Source organism: Peromyscus californicus, unplaced genomic scaffold (genome assembly GCF_007827085.1).
Source record: "Peromyscus californicus insignis strain IS unplaced genomic scaffold, ASM782708v3 Scaffold_21__1_contigs__length_65335640, whole genome shotgun sequence".
NCBI classification, from domain to species: Eukaryota; Metazoa; Chordata; class Mammalia; order Rodentia; family Cricetidae; genus Peromyscus; species Peromyscus californicus.
This window is the reverse complement of record NW_026294514.1, coordinates 37,696,262-37,714,422: the sequence shown is the minus strand read 5'-3', so window position 1 is coordinate 37,714,422 and position 18,161 is coordinate 37,696,262. Positions and strand designations below refer to the sequence as shown.

General features: G+C 39.3%; 1 non-coding gene across 1 annotated transcript; it reads left to right on the top strand.

The window, feature by feature from the left end:
• The first annotated feature begins 313 nt into the window (after positions 1-313).
• On the top strand, positions 314-420 carry LOC128118069 (U6 spliceosomal RNA). Its single transcript, XR_008220992.1, has one exon. It is a non-coding gene; the product is annotated as a U6 spliceosomal RNA (small nuclear RNA).
• Positions 421-18,161: the final 17,741 nt, after the last annotated feature.

The following is an 18,161-nucleotide window of genomic DNA, read 5'->3' as shown; positions in this document are numbered from 1 at the left end:
ACACATTTCTGCTTCATGAGGAGTCTGGTATACATAATGCCTTGAAGTGTTTGTGAAAGGTATAAAACAGCCCTGTGCTATATTTCTCTATGGAGAGCTTTGTCCACTCGTTGAAAGGTTGTTGTAAAATGATTATAAACCAAGAGATCATTTCTGTCTGGATTTATTTCTAAGAGTTCCATTCCATTAACACATTTATCTATTCTTGGGCAAATGTTATACTTTTCAGTTACTCTGAAATTATGATGTGTTGATTTTCTGACAGATTTGTTTTGTCAAACAAAATATGTTCTTTAAAAAATTATAGGTAATTGTGCTCACTTTGGTAACACATTTACTAAATCTGAAGCGATACAGAGAAGATCAGCACTGCCCTTGCATGAGAATGACATACCAATTTCTGAAGAATTCCACATTTTTAAATAAATAAATAAATAAATAAATAAATAAATAAATAAATAAATAAATAAATAAATGAATAAGATATAGGTATTTCTTAGCTAATTCTTAGCTTTTTCAACTTTACACGTTTTGAAACAAGATTTTGGGGTTCAACAAAATCAATTCCTAGGGTTGGATTAATCTATGTATTATGGTTTTAGGGGAAAGATTACCTTTTAGTATTGGGCATCCTGATCTATACACATGGCTTATATTTGTACATAGTCTAGTCTTTAATTTGTATCAATTAAATTATCATAACTGTCTGCATTGAGTTATCGGACATCTATTAGTTAATTTATCCCTAGGTAGTCCTTAGGTTTATTTTGCTCTAAATATTAACTATTTTAATAGATTTTAGAGGAGTATGTATTCTCATGTGATAGATGACGCAGGTATCTCCAGAGGTCTTTCTGAGCAAACTGTCTCTGAAGATGCAAACTTTGGACGTTGCATCTGTTGTTTGAATATGGAGCTCACTTCGTCAGATGGACCAACTGTACTTTGCCCTACAGTTTTAATGTATACTGAAGACCTTGCTTTTAATGGAATCGCAAATTGGACTTCAAGCTAACTAACAAGACTGTCAGGGGATAAAGGTGCATGCTGCTGGGCCGGATGACCTGGGTTGGTTACCAGGACCCCCATGGTGGAGGGAGAGAGCTGACTCCCAAAGGTTGTCTCCTGACCTTCACACATGGCCTCCCCGACAAACAAATATTTAAAAAATAAATTTTAGCTTTTGTTTTCACTTGCACACAGAAATTTAATTGTTTTTTTCTTCTGTGTTTTTATCTGACATTAAATCATGATAAACTTGATTATTACAACTCATTCGTTAAGATTAGTGGTTTCTTTGCAGGTTTTTTTTGTGGCCTTCATGTACACACTAATTCCATTGTGGATAGTAAAGTTTTTAATCTTTATTTTCCAATCATTACCTTCTTTAGTGATGTTGGTGTCAACCTTGTCTTGTTCTTGATCTCAAAAGGAAAGTTTTAAATTTTCTACTGCTTAAGTGCTGTTGAAATCTAATTTTTATAGATATTGTGGTGGATAATTTTGTTTGTCCATCTATATTTACTTTTCATTTTCCATTTGTTTCCGTGCCTTGAAGGCTGATGTATATGGACATCAATCATATTCCTTTGCTCCTGGATTCCAATTGGCTTTAACCATTAGCAGGCTGGTCTATTTCCTTTGGAGTATTTTCCTGCTGGGAATGAATCTCCCTTGCTGTTCCAGAGTGCAGGCAGACGAATGTGCCCTATCCAGTTGATAAGGGTAAAAGGAGCCTCCTCAAGATGGCTTTAGAAGGATGGAACTGAGACAAACAAATTGGACTAGACTTCTCTGGGCATTAGGGAGGTATAAGAATTGCTAAAGCATTTTAAAAATTACTTTTAGTATTAATGCTAACTTCTTTACGTTTATAATTATAAACACCCCTTCTGACCATTTTCCTATAAAAAAGCAAGGCACTGGGGATGGATCAATTTGACTCCCCAATTAGCAGTTATTGAACTCTCTCTTGCTGCCTGGGCTGCCTTGATCAAAAGGACTATCAGTGTAATGGCCAGCTGGTCAACCCTTATGCCAGCATAAGCCATCTGTAATGCTCCACAGATGCCTTAAAACAATTATGCAAAAGATTGAAGTTGATTGCCCTGGCTATTGAAGCCACTGCCCCAGCCAGGGCTGTTAGAAGCAGTTATGTAGCAGACATTTTGCAACCATAAACCTCAGTAAACTCTCTCATCTCCACCAGAGGTGGAGCAAGTCTCCTGGTAGAAGGCCTACTGTGCCTGGTACTGGAGGACAAAGCCATAATTGGACCAAACCACAAGCCTTAATGACTCTGAGTGGTGTTAAAATTTGAGGCTGTGATTGGCCCAAAGAAGTGTATGATTGGTCCAAACATATGGTTATGATTGGTCTGAACACCCCCTTACAGGCTGTAGAGGAGGGCTGCTTAGGGTCATTGAGACACTTCTGTGTTGCAATGTCAGGTCTCATAATGACTTTCCTTGACTACCTTCAGTATTGTGGACTGAACTGGTAACAGAAAGCAAACAAGCAAGCTCACTAAGCTTAACAGCAGCTTGTTAGATGAAAAAGTGACAAACTCCACGTCACCTTAATAGCTGAGGACCCTGAATGTGCTTCTCAGGTGGACCAGATACTTCCTGGCTTCACATCCTCAACACTGGATGTGGTGGCATTGTGTTCCCCAAAATATTGTGCACCCTAATAAACTTATTTGGGGTCAGAGAATAGAACAGCTACTAGATACAGAGGCTAGAAAATGGTGGCACTCGTGCCTTTAATCCTAGCACTCCAGAGGCAGAAATTTGTCTGGATCTCTGTGAGTTCAAGGCCACAAGGATACAGCCAAGCATGGTGACTCATGCCTTTAATCCCAGAAATTGAGCCTTTAATCCCAGGGAGTGATGGTAGAAAGTAGAAAGGTATATAAGGCATGAAGACCAGAAACTAGAAGCATTTGGCTGGTTAAGCTTTTAGGCTTCTAGCAGCAGTTCAGTTTAGACCCATTCGGATGAAGACTCAGAGGCTTCCAGCCTGAGGAAACAGGATCAGCTGAGGAAGTGGCGAGGTGAGGTAGCTGTGGCTTGTTCTGCTTCTCTGATCTTCTAGCATTCACCCCAATACCTGGCTTCAGGTTGATTTTATTAATAAGACCATTTAAGATTCGTGCTACAACTGGGTTCCTCCACTGCTCACCTTACATTCCTAAGTCCTGGGAGCCCAGTTCTGAGTAAAGAATGTCTGCAACCACAGCTTGATAGGTAAAGAGGTTCCAGCAGCCTTAGAGATGTTCCAGGGTGTTTGAACTTGGCTTCTTATCAAGCACTAGGTTCCCAAAGGATGAAGTTTTTAAGCAGCATCCATTTTCCCAGCGTGGCTTTCATGTGCAGACTGTCAGCAGCCATAGTTTGATAGCTGAAGAGCTGATGATGGATCCCACCTACTAGTGACGCTTTCCATGTAGGAATCCTGCCTGCGGCGTGTGTTTGTACCTGAGTGGTCCTGGCCACACCCAGCACCCAGGTCCTTAGCAGCCTCTATCTGACTCACATCCCAGTTTCAGAGTGCAGTTCTGACAGAGGCAGGCACCCCAAGTCAGTTCTGCCTGTAGCTACTAAAGAGATCAGGCATCCAGCGGCAGGGCAACCGAAACAGGTAAATGGTTGCAGAGCAGTAAGGAGAAAAAAAAAAACTACAGGAAACAACCGGAAGTTCCTTCTTAAGAAGAGCAGTTAAGTCTTCAGGTAAAAGGGTTTCAGGGAGAAGCAGGCCGAGAGCTGTTATAGAAGCTGCTGCAAGGGCCAAGGGTCCCAACACCCTCTGCCTACATGGAGACTATCCCATTAGGGTGGCCACTTGCTGGTGCTTCGATCTGCGGCTGCCCCTGTTGTCTCCAAACTCGGAGGGGAATGAAACCTGCTAGAGTCCGGTATTTGAAGTCCTTCCTGCCTCCCCATGATTTCTATACAGGTAGATGAAAGACCCCCTCAGTCAGCCGAGGCTGGCGAGACTCTCTCAAATCTATATCCAAGCTTCTCAGAGTCAACACGTTGCTTTCTTTTTCTTTGCCTTTGACATATTCTAAATGGCACGAAGTGAGGGGGAGGCCATGGAGGACTGACTTAGACTATTTTTTTTTATTATATACACTAGACAATATATCTTCCTGATGACTGATAGAAAGATGTGAGTCCTTGTCTTCAGAGAGCTTCATTTTACTTAATGATAAGCTAGGTACATAATTTTTACATATTATTTAAAAAAAATCTTCCTTGTTCCTCTCAGTTTCCCAGGTTGAGTCTATATTGTATTTTTGCACAAGGACATGTATAGGTTTTTTTAAAAAATCAATTTAACACTTTTCAATTGCAAAATAAGATGATAATGATAACGGAAATAATATTGTCTTTGTAATTTCCTTATGCAGAGGAATTAAGTATTCCAATCTTTCCATGTTCCCTTCAATTATATATTTGCAGGCAGGAGGTTATTACATTACAGACAATTATGAATTCTACTTTTTAGCAGTCATTACTGTGCATTTATCATCAAATTTGGTAGAGACACCAAGGTTTCTTAATGATTTTTCTTTTTCTTTTTCTTTTCTTTCTTTCTTCTTCTTCTTTTTTTTTTTTTTCAAGACAGGGTTTCTCTATGTAGCTTTGGAGCCTGTCCTGGAACTCACTCTGTAAACCAGGCTGGCCTCGAACTCACAGAGATCTGCCTGCCTCTGCCTCCTGTGTACTAGGATTAAAGGCGTGCGCTACCACTGCCAGGCCGTGATGATTTTTCTAATGTTGAATTTTTATACTTCTTTATATTTTACTTTTAGAATTAATACTGCAATGAATGCAAATTTTCAAAAAGATAAACTTTAAGGAATTATTTGGAGAAATTTAATTATAGAATATACAATCTATTCACATTGCTATTTCAGTATTAGAACTATTAAAGTGTCGATGATTATTTTCTTAAGCCATATGCAGAAAAAGTAGCTCTTATAATGGATACAGAGTCATTTTTGTTGTCAGAATAAATGAAGGGAGTCTCTTCCATTGGTCTGAGTGCTGCAATTTTACTAAAAGTTTTTAAGATTTTTTTTGATTTTTCCCTTTGTCTACATTTCTTGTACATGACGTGCAAGCAATATTTAAACTTTAATTATATTAATATAAAAACAACATGCTGTCTTAGTTATTTTCTTATTGTCGTAATAAAACAACTTACCAAAACACTTAAAGACTGGTTTATTTGGGCTCACAGTTCAAAGAAATGCAGTCCATTGTGGTGAGGAAGATGTGGCAGTGGGAATTTGGTTGATGGTGCTGACCAGGCAACAGAGAAAGGGGTGTGTCTCTGCTCAGCCTGCTTTCTCCCTTCCAATCCTTTTATTTAGTCTAGGACCACAGCCCTGGGATGGTGCCGCTCACATGCAGGGTCACCTTTCCCTTCTCAGTTAAACCTTTCTGGAAATATCCTTGAAAATGTACCTAGAGGAGTACCTCATTAATGACTTAGACATTTCTTTTATTCTCTCTCTCTCTGTCTCTGTCTCTCTGTGTCTGTCTCTCTTTTGGGAGACAGGGTTTCTCTGTGTAGTTTTGGTTCCTGTCCTAGATCTTACTCTACAGACACATAGAGATCCACCTGATTCTGCCTCCCGAGTGCTGGGATTAAAGGCTTGTGCCACCACCACCTGGCTCCTTAGACATTTCTTAGTCCAATCAAGTTTACAATAGAAATTAATCACCACCTGTTGTTAAGACATAAAACATAGTGAACAATAGTTAGAAAAAAGAAAAACAGAAGTTGTTTCAATTATATTTCCTGAAGCCAAATCTTGAGTTGTTTTGTTTCTGTTTGGTTGCTTCAAACTCTAGCCTCCTACTGGAGAACTCTCTTTATCCTTAGGGCTGCTTAGAAAGCAATTGTGCCTTCATAAAAATCGGCTCTGCTGTATGTAGTAGCTCTTCAAAGCAAGGGGAAGCAGTACAGAGCATTGGTTCATCATCAGAGGAGATGGCTGGGTTGAGATGCAGTATCTGAGGAGGGTCATCTGTGTTTCCCTCCTCCTTGGAGATGTGGTGACTCACCTGTGACTCCTCCCCCTCCCCCGACCCATCACCTCATGCAGAAAAGAACAAATGTGGCAGCCATTGTGAGGCTGCAATTCTGGAGACTAGTCGTCTTTGATGCAGCATTTTTTTTGTATTTATGATTATAGGAGTGACATTAGTGTATTTTGACTATCTTCACTGCAGCTCCTTCCTGTCATATGACCTCAAATGTGCTTGTGTGTAGTTGTGAGAGAAATCTATGTGTGCTATAGTCAATTTGTATTTCTATACCAAATATGGGAAATGGTGCTGGTTATTTTCCTAAGTTGCTTCTGCTGGGAGGATTTACAGCATCTGGCTGTGAGTACCATCCTCGGGCTGGGCATGATTTGATTATCTATTTATATCAGGACTTTCAGTAAATCACTATCATCAGAATGACTGTGAAGAAGACATCTCTCTCAGCCTGATACAGGGAATGAAACAAAGCAACTTAGCCTGGTTAAACTGAACTAGGAGACAGGGGAGCTAAACTGGAAGTAAACAAATGAGATGTTTGCTTAGGTGCCTCTGTTGCTAAAGAATGTGGGTGCAAAGCAGTAAGCTGCCCTCAAGTTCTGCTTCTTGGTTAGAGAGTTGTTTGTGTTAGGCATGGGGATTCCGGGATCAGTGCATCTCTATATTACTAATTGGGAATTTTATCTTCTGGCACCTGATACCTGTCCTCTGTGATGTTTGTATTTTCCTTGCTTGGTTCTTCTTTCTTTTCTTAACTTTTATCAATTAGCCATTCCAAAATTAAGCAACCTGACGTGAGGAGAAATATGGGGGAGTGACTCTTGTCTACACTTAGGCTACAGAGACAAGGCTGCCAGATTCACACATGGAGGTGAAGCTCTAAACCCAGACTGAGAATAAAAATTAAAAACGGAAAATTCCCATAGAAAAAGTCATTCTTGAGAAGGGCTGTGATCACATCTTACAAACTATGCTCTCTGCTTTCAGAGGCATTGAGAAGTGTCTGAGGAAAGAAGCTGGGGTCAGGCTAGGGGTGGATTAACCATGTTGGAAATCTTTCTCGATTAGTTAACTTTTTTTTTAATTTATTTTAATTTATTTTGCAATACAATTCAGTTCTACATATCAGCCACGGATTCCCTTGTTCTCCCCCCTCCTGTCCCCCTCACCTGCCCCCCAAACCCCCCCCCCATTCCCATCTCCTCCAGGGCAAAGCCTTCCCCACAGACTGAGGTCAACCTGGTAGACTCAGTCCAGGTAGGTCTAGTCCCCTCCTCCCAGGCCGAGCCAAACAATCCTGCATAGGCCCCAGGTTTCAAACAGCCAACTCATGCAATGAGCACAAGATCTGGTCCCACTGCCTGGATGCCTCCCAAACAGATCAAGCCAATCAACTGTCTCACCCATTCGGAGGGCCTGATCCAGTGGGGACCCCTCAGCCATTGGAATAGGAAGAAGCAAAGTGCTAGAGAGGTCCACAGAAATCCACAAAGATACCCACACAACAGACTGCCGGCAATGGTCGAGAGACAGCCCGAACTGACCTACTCTGGTGATGGGATGGCCAAACACCCTAATTGTTGTGCTAGAAACCTCATCCAACTACTGAGGGATCTGGATGCAGAGATCCATGACTAGGCCCTGGGTGGATCTCTGGGAGTCCAATTAGCGAGAATGAGGAGGGTTTATATGAGCGAGAATTGTTGAGACCAAGGTTGGATAAAGCACAGGGACAAATAGCCAAATGAATTAGTTAACTTTTTAAAACCTTGTCAAGATGTCATTTGGAAGATACTTGAAGTCCAATAAAACCAGAACTATGAATTGCGTAGTTAGCAATTATACTGCCTTGATATGTGGACTCACTTATGTCAGGACTATTTTTCAGTTATCCAAAGTCTAGATAACTCCTAGAAACCATTAAAAATGTTTCAGTGTACAACTTCAAGCTCCCTTTATTGACTCTCCCCATTATTCTTCCTCTCTTTGCTTTGATCTCTTATACTTTGAGATTTAAAGTTCTATCTTTTCATATGAAAGTAAAGATGCAGCATTTGTCTATTTGTGTCTGACTGATTCTACTTTTTATAATGGTCGATAGTTCCATCTGTTGGGCTGCTAATGACAAGGTTTTCTCTTTTTAAATAACTTATTATTATTTTTGAAAATAATGTTCCATTGTTTAAATGCAATATTTTCTTTATCCATTCATCAAAGTACACCAAACTTGATTCAGTATTTTGGCGTTCCAACAAATGCATGAGTGTAAATACCTCTTTGATATGGTGATTTTTTTTTTTTTGAGACAGGGTTTCTCTGTGCAGCTTTGCGCCTTTCCTGGAACTCAGCTGGTAGCCCAGGCTGCCCTTGAACTCACAGAGATCTGCCTGGCTCTGCCTCCCGAGTGCTGGGATTAAAGGCGTGCGCCACCACCTCCCTGCTGATAAGGTGATTTTTAACTCTTGGTGTATGTGGGTCAAATGTTAGGTCTATTTTAAAATTTTAATTTGTGCTTTTTATTTTTAGAAGCATATGTTCATTGTCAAGACAATGGCTATCATTGTTATTATTTCAAGCATGTGAATGACATTTACATATTGATTGCATTTATATTGCCTATTGTTCTTTTATTCTTTCTGCTGGTGATCCCTGTCTTCTTCCTTAATAGATCCTCTTCAACTTTCATTTCTTTGTGTGTGTGTGTGTGTGTGTGTGTGTGTGTGTGTGTGTGTGTGTGTGTGTTTATCATCTATCCCTCATTTTAAAACACGTTAGACTTGTCTTTCTGAACCTGACTTATTTTACTTAACATGATAATCTCTGGGTCCACCCATTCTCTTGCAAATAACATGGCTTCTGTCTTCATTATAACTGTACCCTGCATTTTCTTTATTCCTTCATCTATTGATGAGCAACTAGGCTGAATGACAATGTGGTCATTGTGAGTAGTGGCTTGGTAAACAGGGGAGTACAAGGATCTCTACAGACTGGTGACTTTGATTCCTCTGGCTATCTATCCATAAGTTGTGTAGGTGGATCATTCAGTAGTTCTAATTTTAGTTGTTTTTTTTTCTTTTTTTAGGAATCTCTAGGCTGATTTCCATTATAACTGTGTTCATTTTCATTTCCACCAACAGTGCTTCCTCACTCTTTCTAGACCTTGTTCTATTTTATTTTCTTGGCCATAGCCATTCTGACTGGGGTCAAACAGAATCTCAATGTACTATTGATTTGTATTTCCCTATGACTAAAGGTGTTGAATGTCTTGACATGTAGTTATTGGCTATTGGTACTTCTTTTGAAAATGCTTATTCCTTCAAGTATTTCCCCTGTGTTTTCTGGAATTTCCTGACCTACGTTATTAGCAAACTTGATCTATTTTGAGATGATTTTGGCACAGGATGAGAGATAGCCTAGTTCTAATCCTCTACAAGAAGACATTCAGTTTCCCAGTGCCTGCTCAAGAGGCTATGTCCCTATGTCCAACATATGTTTTGTTGAGAACCAGATGGCTGTAGACTTTTGAATTTATTTCTGGGTCCTCTATTCTGTTGGTCTACATTTCTGTTTTTATGTTGGCACCATGTGTGATATATTACTATGACTCTATGGTATATTTTGAATTCAGTTGCTGTGATACTTATAAGTATTGATCTTTTTTTTACAAGTTGGAGCTGTTTGAGATCCCTTGTGCATCTATACAAATTTTAAGGTGATTTCTTTTCTAGTTCGGTAAAGAATGTCATTGGAATTTTGTTGGTGATTGCATTGAAATTGTTGCTTAATTTTAATAATATAGGCGTTTAACTGTATTAATTCTTCCAAAGATAAATGTGTTATGTCATCCCATATTTAGCATTTTATACTTTTTGAGGAAGAGGTCTTTATCTTTTGGATATGTTTATTAGTAGGTACAATAATATTTTTGAGGAGATTATGAATGGGAATTCTTTAGTTTTTTTCTCAGCAGGTTCATTATTGGTAGTACATATACACAATGGAATTTTATTCAACTGTAAAAAAAAACCCTGAAATTATGAAAAATTTTTAGGAAAATAGATGAAGCTAAAGTATGAAATATGTGACCCATATTTGAAAAGACAAAAACCTCATGTTCTCTCTCATATGTGATCCTAGTTTGTAATGTACACATGTATGTATATAAATGGATATACATGTCGGGAAAGTCTAAAAATCTAAACAGAAACCAAAAGCTGACAGAAAGAGGTTCAAAGGAAGGGTAGGGGTATAAAGGGACAGGTGACATGAAAGAAAACAAGAGGATGAGGTGAGGAAGGACATGAGAGGAGGGGAGGACTGGGGAACAATGTGGAAAGAGAAGCAAGTATAATATACTGAAGTTTGAAAATAACATTATGCCCAGCATGGAGGTACACAACCCATACATTTCATCCCAGCACTTGGGAGACAGAGGCAGGCAGATCTTTGTGATTTTGAGGCCAGCCTCATTTACATAGCAAGTTCTAGATCAGCTAGAGCAACTTGGCTTGCAAATATTTTGATAAGATTTTCATGTGGGCTACAGATTTTTGCTTGGTTACGTCATAAGTAGATCTTTGGGTTACTTCAGTTATACCTATATGGATACTTGTCTCATCTCTGTGTGTGTGTTTAATTTTCCCTACTGATTAAGTCAAAGCTTTCACTGAAGTTGAGTGTGAGTGAGTCATATATGTAGTAATCTGTACTGAATATCAGTTAGGAGTATGGTTTAGCACCAGACTATCTTCATAAATGTTGAAGTTCATACCTAACACCATGTAGAAAGGGGAAAGCATTAGTTCAGCAGGGAGTGATGAACCAGATACAAAACCAAGTGCCAACTATGAAATCAACATCCCTAACAGTAGTGAGAACAACAAACAGTAGTGTTAAATAATGTATGTAAAATAGTTTTTAAACATCATAAGAAATGAGAAAAATGAAGAACGTAGAAAATAGAAAGCAGAAATAATATCCAAAAAGTGAAAAGGGAGATATCAAGACCAGGGTGGAAAGTGAAGACTGTAAAAACAAAAACACAACAACAACAACAACAGCAACAACAAAAACACAGGAAAGATACAGTATAAGGATTTGATGATTCAAAGGAAAGAGAAAGAGTCACCAAAATCCAAAAGTGAATAATAAAAAAATACATGTGTAAAACAGGTAAAAAGTGAAAAATTATAAATTTATTTGCAAGCATAAAAACAAGTCTTCATTAAAATAAAGTGAAAAGAAAAAGGAGAGCTTTGTCATTGTTTCAACAAGAAGAGTGAATGAATGCCTTCTGCTCCCACCGATCTTTCTATGTCTAGGTGGACTGTGCAACCCATAGAGCATGCAAAGTCTGAGAAATAATCTGCCTCCCTTTTTTTTTGTATTGTCCATAGGTCAGTGGGCATGGCTTGGAACTGGAGGTTGTTGGGCATACATTCATTTTCCTGCTTTGTAGCTGAAAGTTTTTCTGTGTGAGGTTTTGCTTTTGTTTCTACAGGAGAAGAAAAGCTATGAATAACATCAAAATTGTTATCATTTCGATTTGAACAAGTGAGACCTCTTAATTAGAAGAGGTGATAGTTCATCAACCAGCATGACCATTCAATTTAAATTAACTTATACAACTAACAAATGCTTTTCATTTAGTCAGATGTAATTTGCCAAAAGGGAACCTCCCCAAAGTTAGGGTTGGGGAAGGGTTTTGTTTTTATCTTTCAGGAAAATGAAGGCTAAGGAATCTGTAGAACATTGGAGAAATGAGACATCTGAAGAAAAAGAACAAATCATCCAGAAAAAAATGTCCCAAGAAAAAGAGGGAATTGGCCTATTGGTATATCACACATAAAATTTCATAAGTCTTCCTAAATATTTGTTCCTGCTGTTCTCTATAGGCACTTAACACAAATGGTCTTTATGTAGTCCCAGTTCAATTAAAAATTAAAGCTGGCTTTGGAGTTGGAGAGTAGCTTTCTCTTTCTCTAAACCCAAGCAGGCTTGTTAAAAGAAAATGCAAAATCTCTGCATCATGTCAGAAGAGCTACCTGATATGAGATAGAAGAAAAACCAAAATTAAGGGACTATTCTATTGCCACTAATCTCGTAATCCTTTGGTTTTATTTTGACTCTTCAAAACTTTTCTTAAGATATGAATTTTATATCCAAATTAATAAGATTTATATATATATATATACATATTAAACTTCTGTCATGATGTTAATGGTCATATAGAGTACTAACTAATTCTAAAAAAAAGGCTTCATCTAGTTTCCTATATATGATTTTGGATTTGAGTCTCTATCAGTTTTCTGTAGGGAGCCATGACCGTGCCTAGCAAAAAGATGATGGGACCCCACAATGACGATTCCATCAGGATGATGATAATACCACTAAGATGACAAACTCTACCCAAAGATCGGCTTTGGACTACAAACTGCTCAGGACAATTTCAAGATGGCTAGCTGAGATGATCCAGCCTCACAGACTACTCCAGCAAGGACTTGAGACAAACCCTACACTTTCCCATTATGCAGAGACTGCACAACAAATGATACAGCTACCTCTCCCAGGACTTGACAATTAGCCCAAAAATTTCTTTTCAGGGTCTCCTAAAAATGCCATTGCCCCTAGACAACAGGGAGTAATTTTAAGAAAACAATGCCCACATTCCCAAGAGGTGGGCTAGGTGGTTTTTGGTCATTTATGGGTTATGGATAATTGTCATTGTTTAGGTTGGTTGGTTACAAGTTGTTAATTGATAATGGTCAGGTAAAAAAGCTAAACAAGGAGATTAGATTCAGGGTTCTTGTTTGAAAAAAAAAAGAGGATATAGATAAGAGGTAGATTATTGAATCTACTCTAAAAAGAAAAAAAGGGAGGATATAAATATGAATCTACTTTTAAAGAACAACTACTAGTTTTAAATATTTTACATTGGATTGGATTTTTGTATATTGTATACAAATTATGTATATTGATACAAATTTGAGATTGATTTTGTTAGAAAATACTGTACATATATTTCTCATCTTGTTCAAGGTATTGTACTTATACAGTTCATTTCACAATGTAATGCAAATTGCTAGTCCTTGAAAGTTACTATTACCAACTAATTAGGATATAAAGAAATGAAAGTTAGTAGTTAGTCATTACAATCAAACTTGTAGTTATGTTAGGTATGTTTTCAAGATCAAATAGAGATATATCTTAGATAGACAGGTCATCTTCAAACACTTCAGAGATCTACAGAGTATGTCATTTAAGATATTTTAATAACATAGTTTTTTTTTTCTTTTTTTCTTTTTTTTTTTTTTTTTTTAACAATGAGACATGTCTGCTTCTGGCAGCAACAATCTACTTCAGAGAAGATGATGGGCATTGAAGAAACTCTTTGTGGAGTTTGCTTTCATTGTGGCACAAGTTGTCCACTGGAATAAAAAGTGCCCTTGCCTCGACTGCTGACAGTATGCTGTCTAAAATGGACAAGCAGCACACAAAAGAAAGGAATGCTGATACTTGCCAAGACAAGGTACGAAGGCCCTTTAGAATATTCTGCTTCATAGATGTGTCTGTCAGATATGCTAGGCCTGTAGGCCAAAGATGGATGCCCCAACATTGCAGAGAAATGTCAGATGACTGTCCAGGCAGCCTGCTGTTTCTGTCATTTCTCACATTTTTTGGAAGTCACTTGTTTGCACTTCCTGCTTACTTGGGTAATATTATTTCCTTTTCAAGTCTCTGAGGGAGTTAAAGATTAGATAGTTATAGTTACAGTTTTCCTTGTTAACAAATTCGGAAAAGAAACTCACTAAAGATGTGTAAAGTGTATAACTTTGAAAGACATCAAAAGATAGTTTTTGGTAGGTAATATAAGTTAGGATAGAAAATGAATTAGGTACATTTGGACTCACCAAAATAGGATAGACAATGGAGTACTTTCTCTGAATTTGTCAAATGCAAATGGACTGGACATTGCTAATGTAATTCTTGACTGTATATATTGTATATACTTATTGTATGTAGTTTTTATTATATTAGCTATAACCTTTTATTATTTAGATAAAAAAGGGGAAATGTGGTGATTTATTATGTACCCTAATAAACTTAGCTGGGGATCAGAGGACAGAGCCAGCCACCAAATTAGACATAGAGGTCAAGTAGTGGTAACACACTCTTAATCCTATCACTTGGGAGGCAGAGATCTGTCTGGATCTCTGTGAGTTCAAGGCCACACTGGGAACAGAGTCAGTCTGTGGTGGCACACACCTTTAATCCCAGCACTTGAGATCTCATGCCTTTACTTGGGAAGCACACACGCCTTTAATCCCAGGAAGTGACATGGCTGGGTGGAGAATAGTATATAAGGGTGAGGAGACAGGAACTGAGCAGCAGTTCAGCTGAGATCCTCAGGGGTGAAGACTCAGAAGTTTTCAGTCTGAGGATCCCTAGAAACAGAATCAGCTGAGAAGTTGGCGAGGTGAGGTTGGCTTTGGCTTGTTCTGCTTCTCTGATCTTTCAGCTTTCACCCCGATATCTGGCTCCGGGCTTTATTTTTTTATTAATAAGATCATTTAGCAATTTGTATTACAATATTTAATTCACAGTGAGCTAGTGTCAGTAGCATTCTTTTGGGGCCACACTGGGCTATAAGGTAGATGTTGGCTAGAACAGCATGCCAATATTTGCTGTGAGCTTCCAGGGAAAGGAAGATACAGGAACTTATATTTTCCGAAGTGCCACGCTTGGCAGACCTTTAGATGGCTCTCAGTTGTAGCACCGTGTTTTCACAGGAGAAACCCAGACTGTTTCTGAAGCCCAGACTTTCTCCACAGCACAGGGAGGATCTAAACTCAGGCTGCTTTTGTGTTTGACATCTGTTTCGGTGCCAGTTTTACTCATTACATCTTTCTCTCCTTCCCTATCTGTTAGCCCTTCCCTCCACTGTGCTGCCCATCTGCCACAGGCTGAGAGGTGATATGTTGTGTCTCACCCTCTGTTTCAATAACTGGAGTCTCTTCAAGCCATTGTTTGTCCAATACTAAACTTGAGCATGTTCCCTCAGGCACCCACATTGCTATTTTTCAGCTGTCCCGATTCTGAGTCACAGAAGCTGGGAGGCGCTGCTTGCCTTTCATCTGCCACAGTGACCTTTCTATTTTTAGTATTTTGAGGCTCCATACTGTTCTCTACAATGGCTATAGTTAAATAACCTTTATTGAATGCACCTCTGACAGCCCCTAAGAATTTAACACAATCCTCTTCTCACTTCTGATGATAAGTGACTCAACACCTATATTTAGGTGATTTTTCTGTTGCTGTGACCAAGGAACTCTTTTCTTTATGGAAGAGGGAGTTTATTTAGGGTTCTGATTGCAGATGGAGAGTCTATAATGGTGAAGGAGACAGGACAGCAGAGAGCTGAGAGATCACATCTCCAACCTCAAGCACAAAGCAGAGACAACAAACTGGTAGTGGGCTGAGGCCATGGAATCTCAAAGCCTGCCCACGGTGATGACTCCAGCATTGCCACACCTCCTAAACCTCCCCCAGCATCACCACCAAGCGAGGACTATTGCTCAAATACGGGAGCCTAACCCCATAGGCTCCGGTATTTGAGCAACTGAGTTTGTGTCCAAACCACCACCGCACATTTCATCTTTTTTTTTTCAGTTTCTGGAAACTTCACTTTTTCATGTGGGGTTGTATAGTCAGAAAATATTGCAGTCTTGCTCGTCCATTCGAGGCATAGTGATATGACACGAGGGGGCATCCAAGAGAATATGAGACTTCAAATTACTTGGGGTGTGGGGGAAATAGAGCATCTTCAAGGTGATGTTCATGGAGGAAAACGTTAGGATGTTACTGGCCAGGTGGGCCATTCTTCTCCTATAGGATAGAAAGCAGATCCAGATTAGTTTTGAAGCGAAGGAAAAGTGAAAGTTAAGAAAAGCAGTACAGCAGGCCAAAAGCGGCCCAGCCACGGATGGGAAGTCGGCAGCATGCTGCCGTATAGGCAGAGTAGTAGTAACAACAGTGTACGTCTTATTTATTGGCTTGAATATCCATATCTTTTCTGGGAAAGGTTTTAACTAGACATGCTTTTGGTGGAGAAAGGGAGAAGACTTCAGCATACACTGTCTCATGGCTCTGAACGTTCCTAGATTTGTGTTACAGGTTCCTCTGGGCAAAGATCTTGCAATGCTACCATATTGCAGTAAAAATATAATGAGGTTCAAGGTTAATGCTTGGTCAGATGCATCACCGTGATGGTCACTGGTGTGTTCACTGGGCTTTCCATAGCTCCCTGCTGTCTGATTCCTGTAAGAAGTGGAGCTGTGGCCTTGCTATCACAGGAGTCCTGCAGCCTGTCCTGTTTCCCTGCAGTGTGCCTGCTGTTGAAGTCAGGATAGTTGCTTCTATGGAGAAGACATTCTTGTTTCTCTCCTGTCCAGTAGTGGCTGAGGATTTGAATTACATAGACCTATCTTTCCTTCTTTCCCTCCTCCTTCTCTCTTCCCACTCATTTTATCTTTCCATGTAGCCTGAGCTGTGGTGTCTTTGTAGCCCAGGCTGGCCGTGATGCTGAGACCATTCTAACTCTGCCCGTGGTATGCTTTCATTCTAGGCGTATTCCCCCACAGTCAGAAATTTGATGACTTTTATTGGACAATTTTCTGATTTTTCTAGAGCTGTTTTTGTTTCTGTGATAACTGTGGTTTTTCTCCATAACCCCGCCCCATCTCTCTGTTTCTGGTAGGGTATTACTCTGTAGCCTAGGCTGGTAGCCTGGTGCTTACTATATTGCACAGGCTAATCTTGAACTCATGACAATCCTCTTACCTCAGGCTCTCAAATGCTGGGATTAAAAGTATGCACCACCACACCTGACTTGACTTTATTAGTTCTTTAATATGGTTCTTATTATTAATGTTTCCTTTGCTCTTGTTGCAGAGACCATACATGAGTGCTTAATTTCATCCGCTTACTCACAAATGATTTGCATAAATCAGTGAGGCTGAAGCAGGTGGAATATTCAGAGACAAACTGTAGTGACATCAGTGGAGTGGGGAAGGGACATTGGCCCTTGCGTCAGAGTGTACCAGGGTTAATTCCTCCATTTCCTTTGGCACCAATTTTCTCATTAGAATTGGAAATGGTACTGCCCTCTTTACCTCCCTGTGCTGCCATAAAGGTCAGGGGTAGCAGGATCTCTTAGAACACTGAATGAATTTCCAGTGCTGAAGGAGCATCAGAAGCCATCATGTCCACTCGTGGGGATGAGAGAAGCTTTCAAATCCACTAACCTGTGGATTTGAAACATTGTTCTTTGGATGTGTCTTCATGGCCCTGACCCCATTTGATTTTCATGTCAGCCCCAGAGATCTAGGAAGGGCCATGTCCTATGACTGCATCTTAGGTACATGCACCTTATGATGATTGGTTAGATATTGCATCTGTTCTTAAGGAAAAGATGTTAGTTTCTTGTGTACCCAGACCATGCCATGGCGCTTTCTAGATTTCTGTCAAATTGCAGAGTTCCCTTCACCCTTTTTATCTTGAGCTGCCACGTTACAATTTGGATCTCATAAGTAGCTTTTGATCCTTTTCAAAGTTGCTTTAAGACCAATGAGTATTTGCTTTCAATAGGAAATCGCTCTGTCCAGATATCCACAGTTACAATACAGATCCCATCTTTAACACTACTTGGGAGACATTGTTGTGACCACTGTTTCAGGGATGGTAGTTTGTCCCTGAACTATGAATTTCTTTCCCTTTTACATTCTTCTTGGTCTAATTCTTGCAGAGGAATTGCTGTGGATCTCTGTTAGCTGCAGTACTCCAGGCACAGCCTTCTGCCTTTGAACTGAGATCTAAAAGCAAGAAAGTTTTTATGATGCTCAAACCCCAGGCCAGGAATTCACTCCTATACTTGTCCAGGAAAAAAAGGACCTTTTTATTTTAATAGACACTCTCCTCAAATGTCAGGCAACATGGCTGTTTTTTTTTCTTGATGCTTTGTACTTCACAATGTACTTTAAAAAAATAGCTTAAGATGTGAGTTCTTAGGTACTTGATGTATTATTCAGAAGAAATTCATTT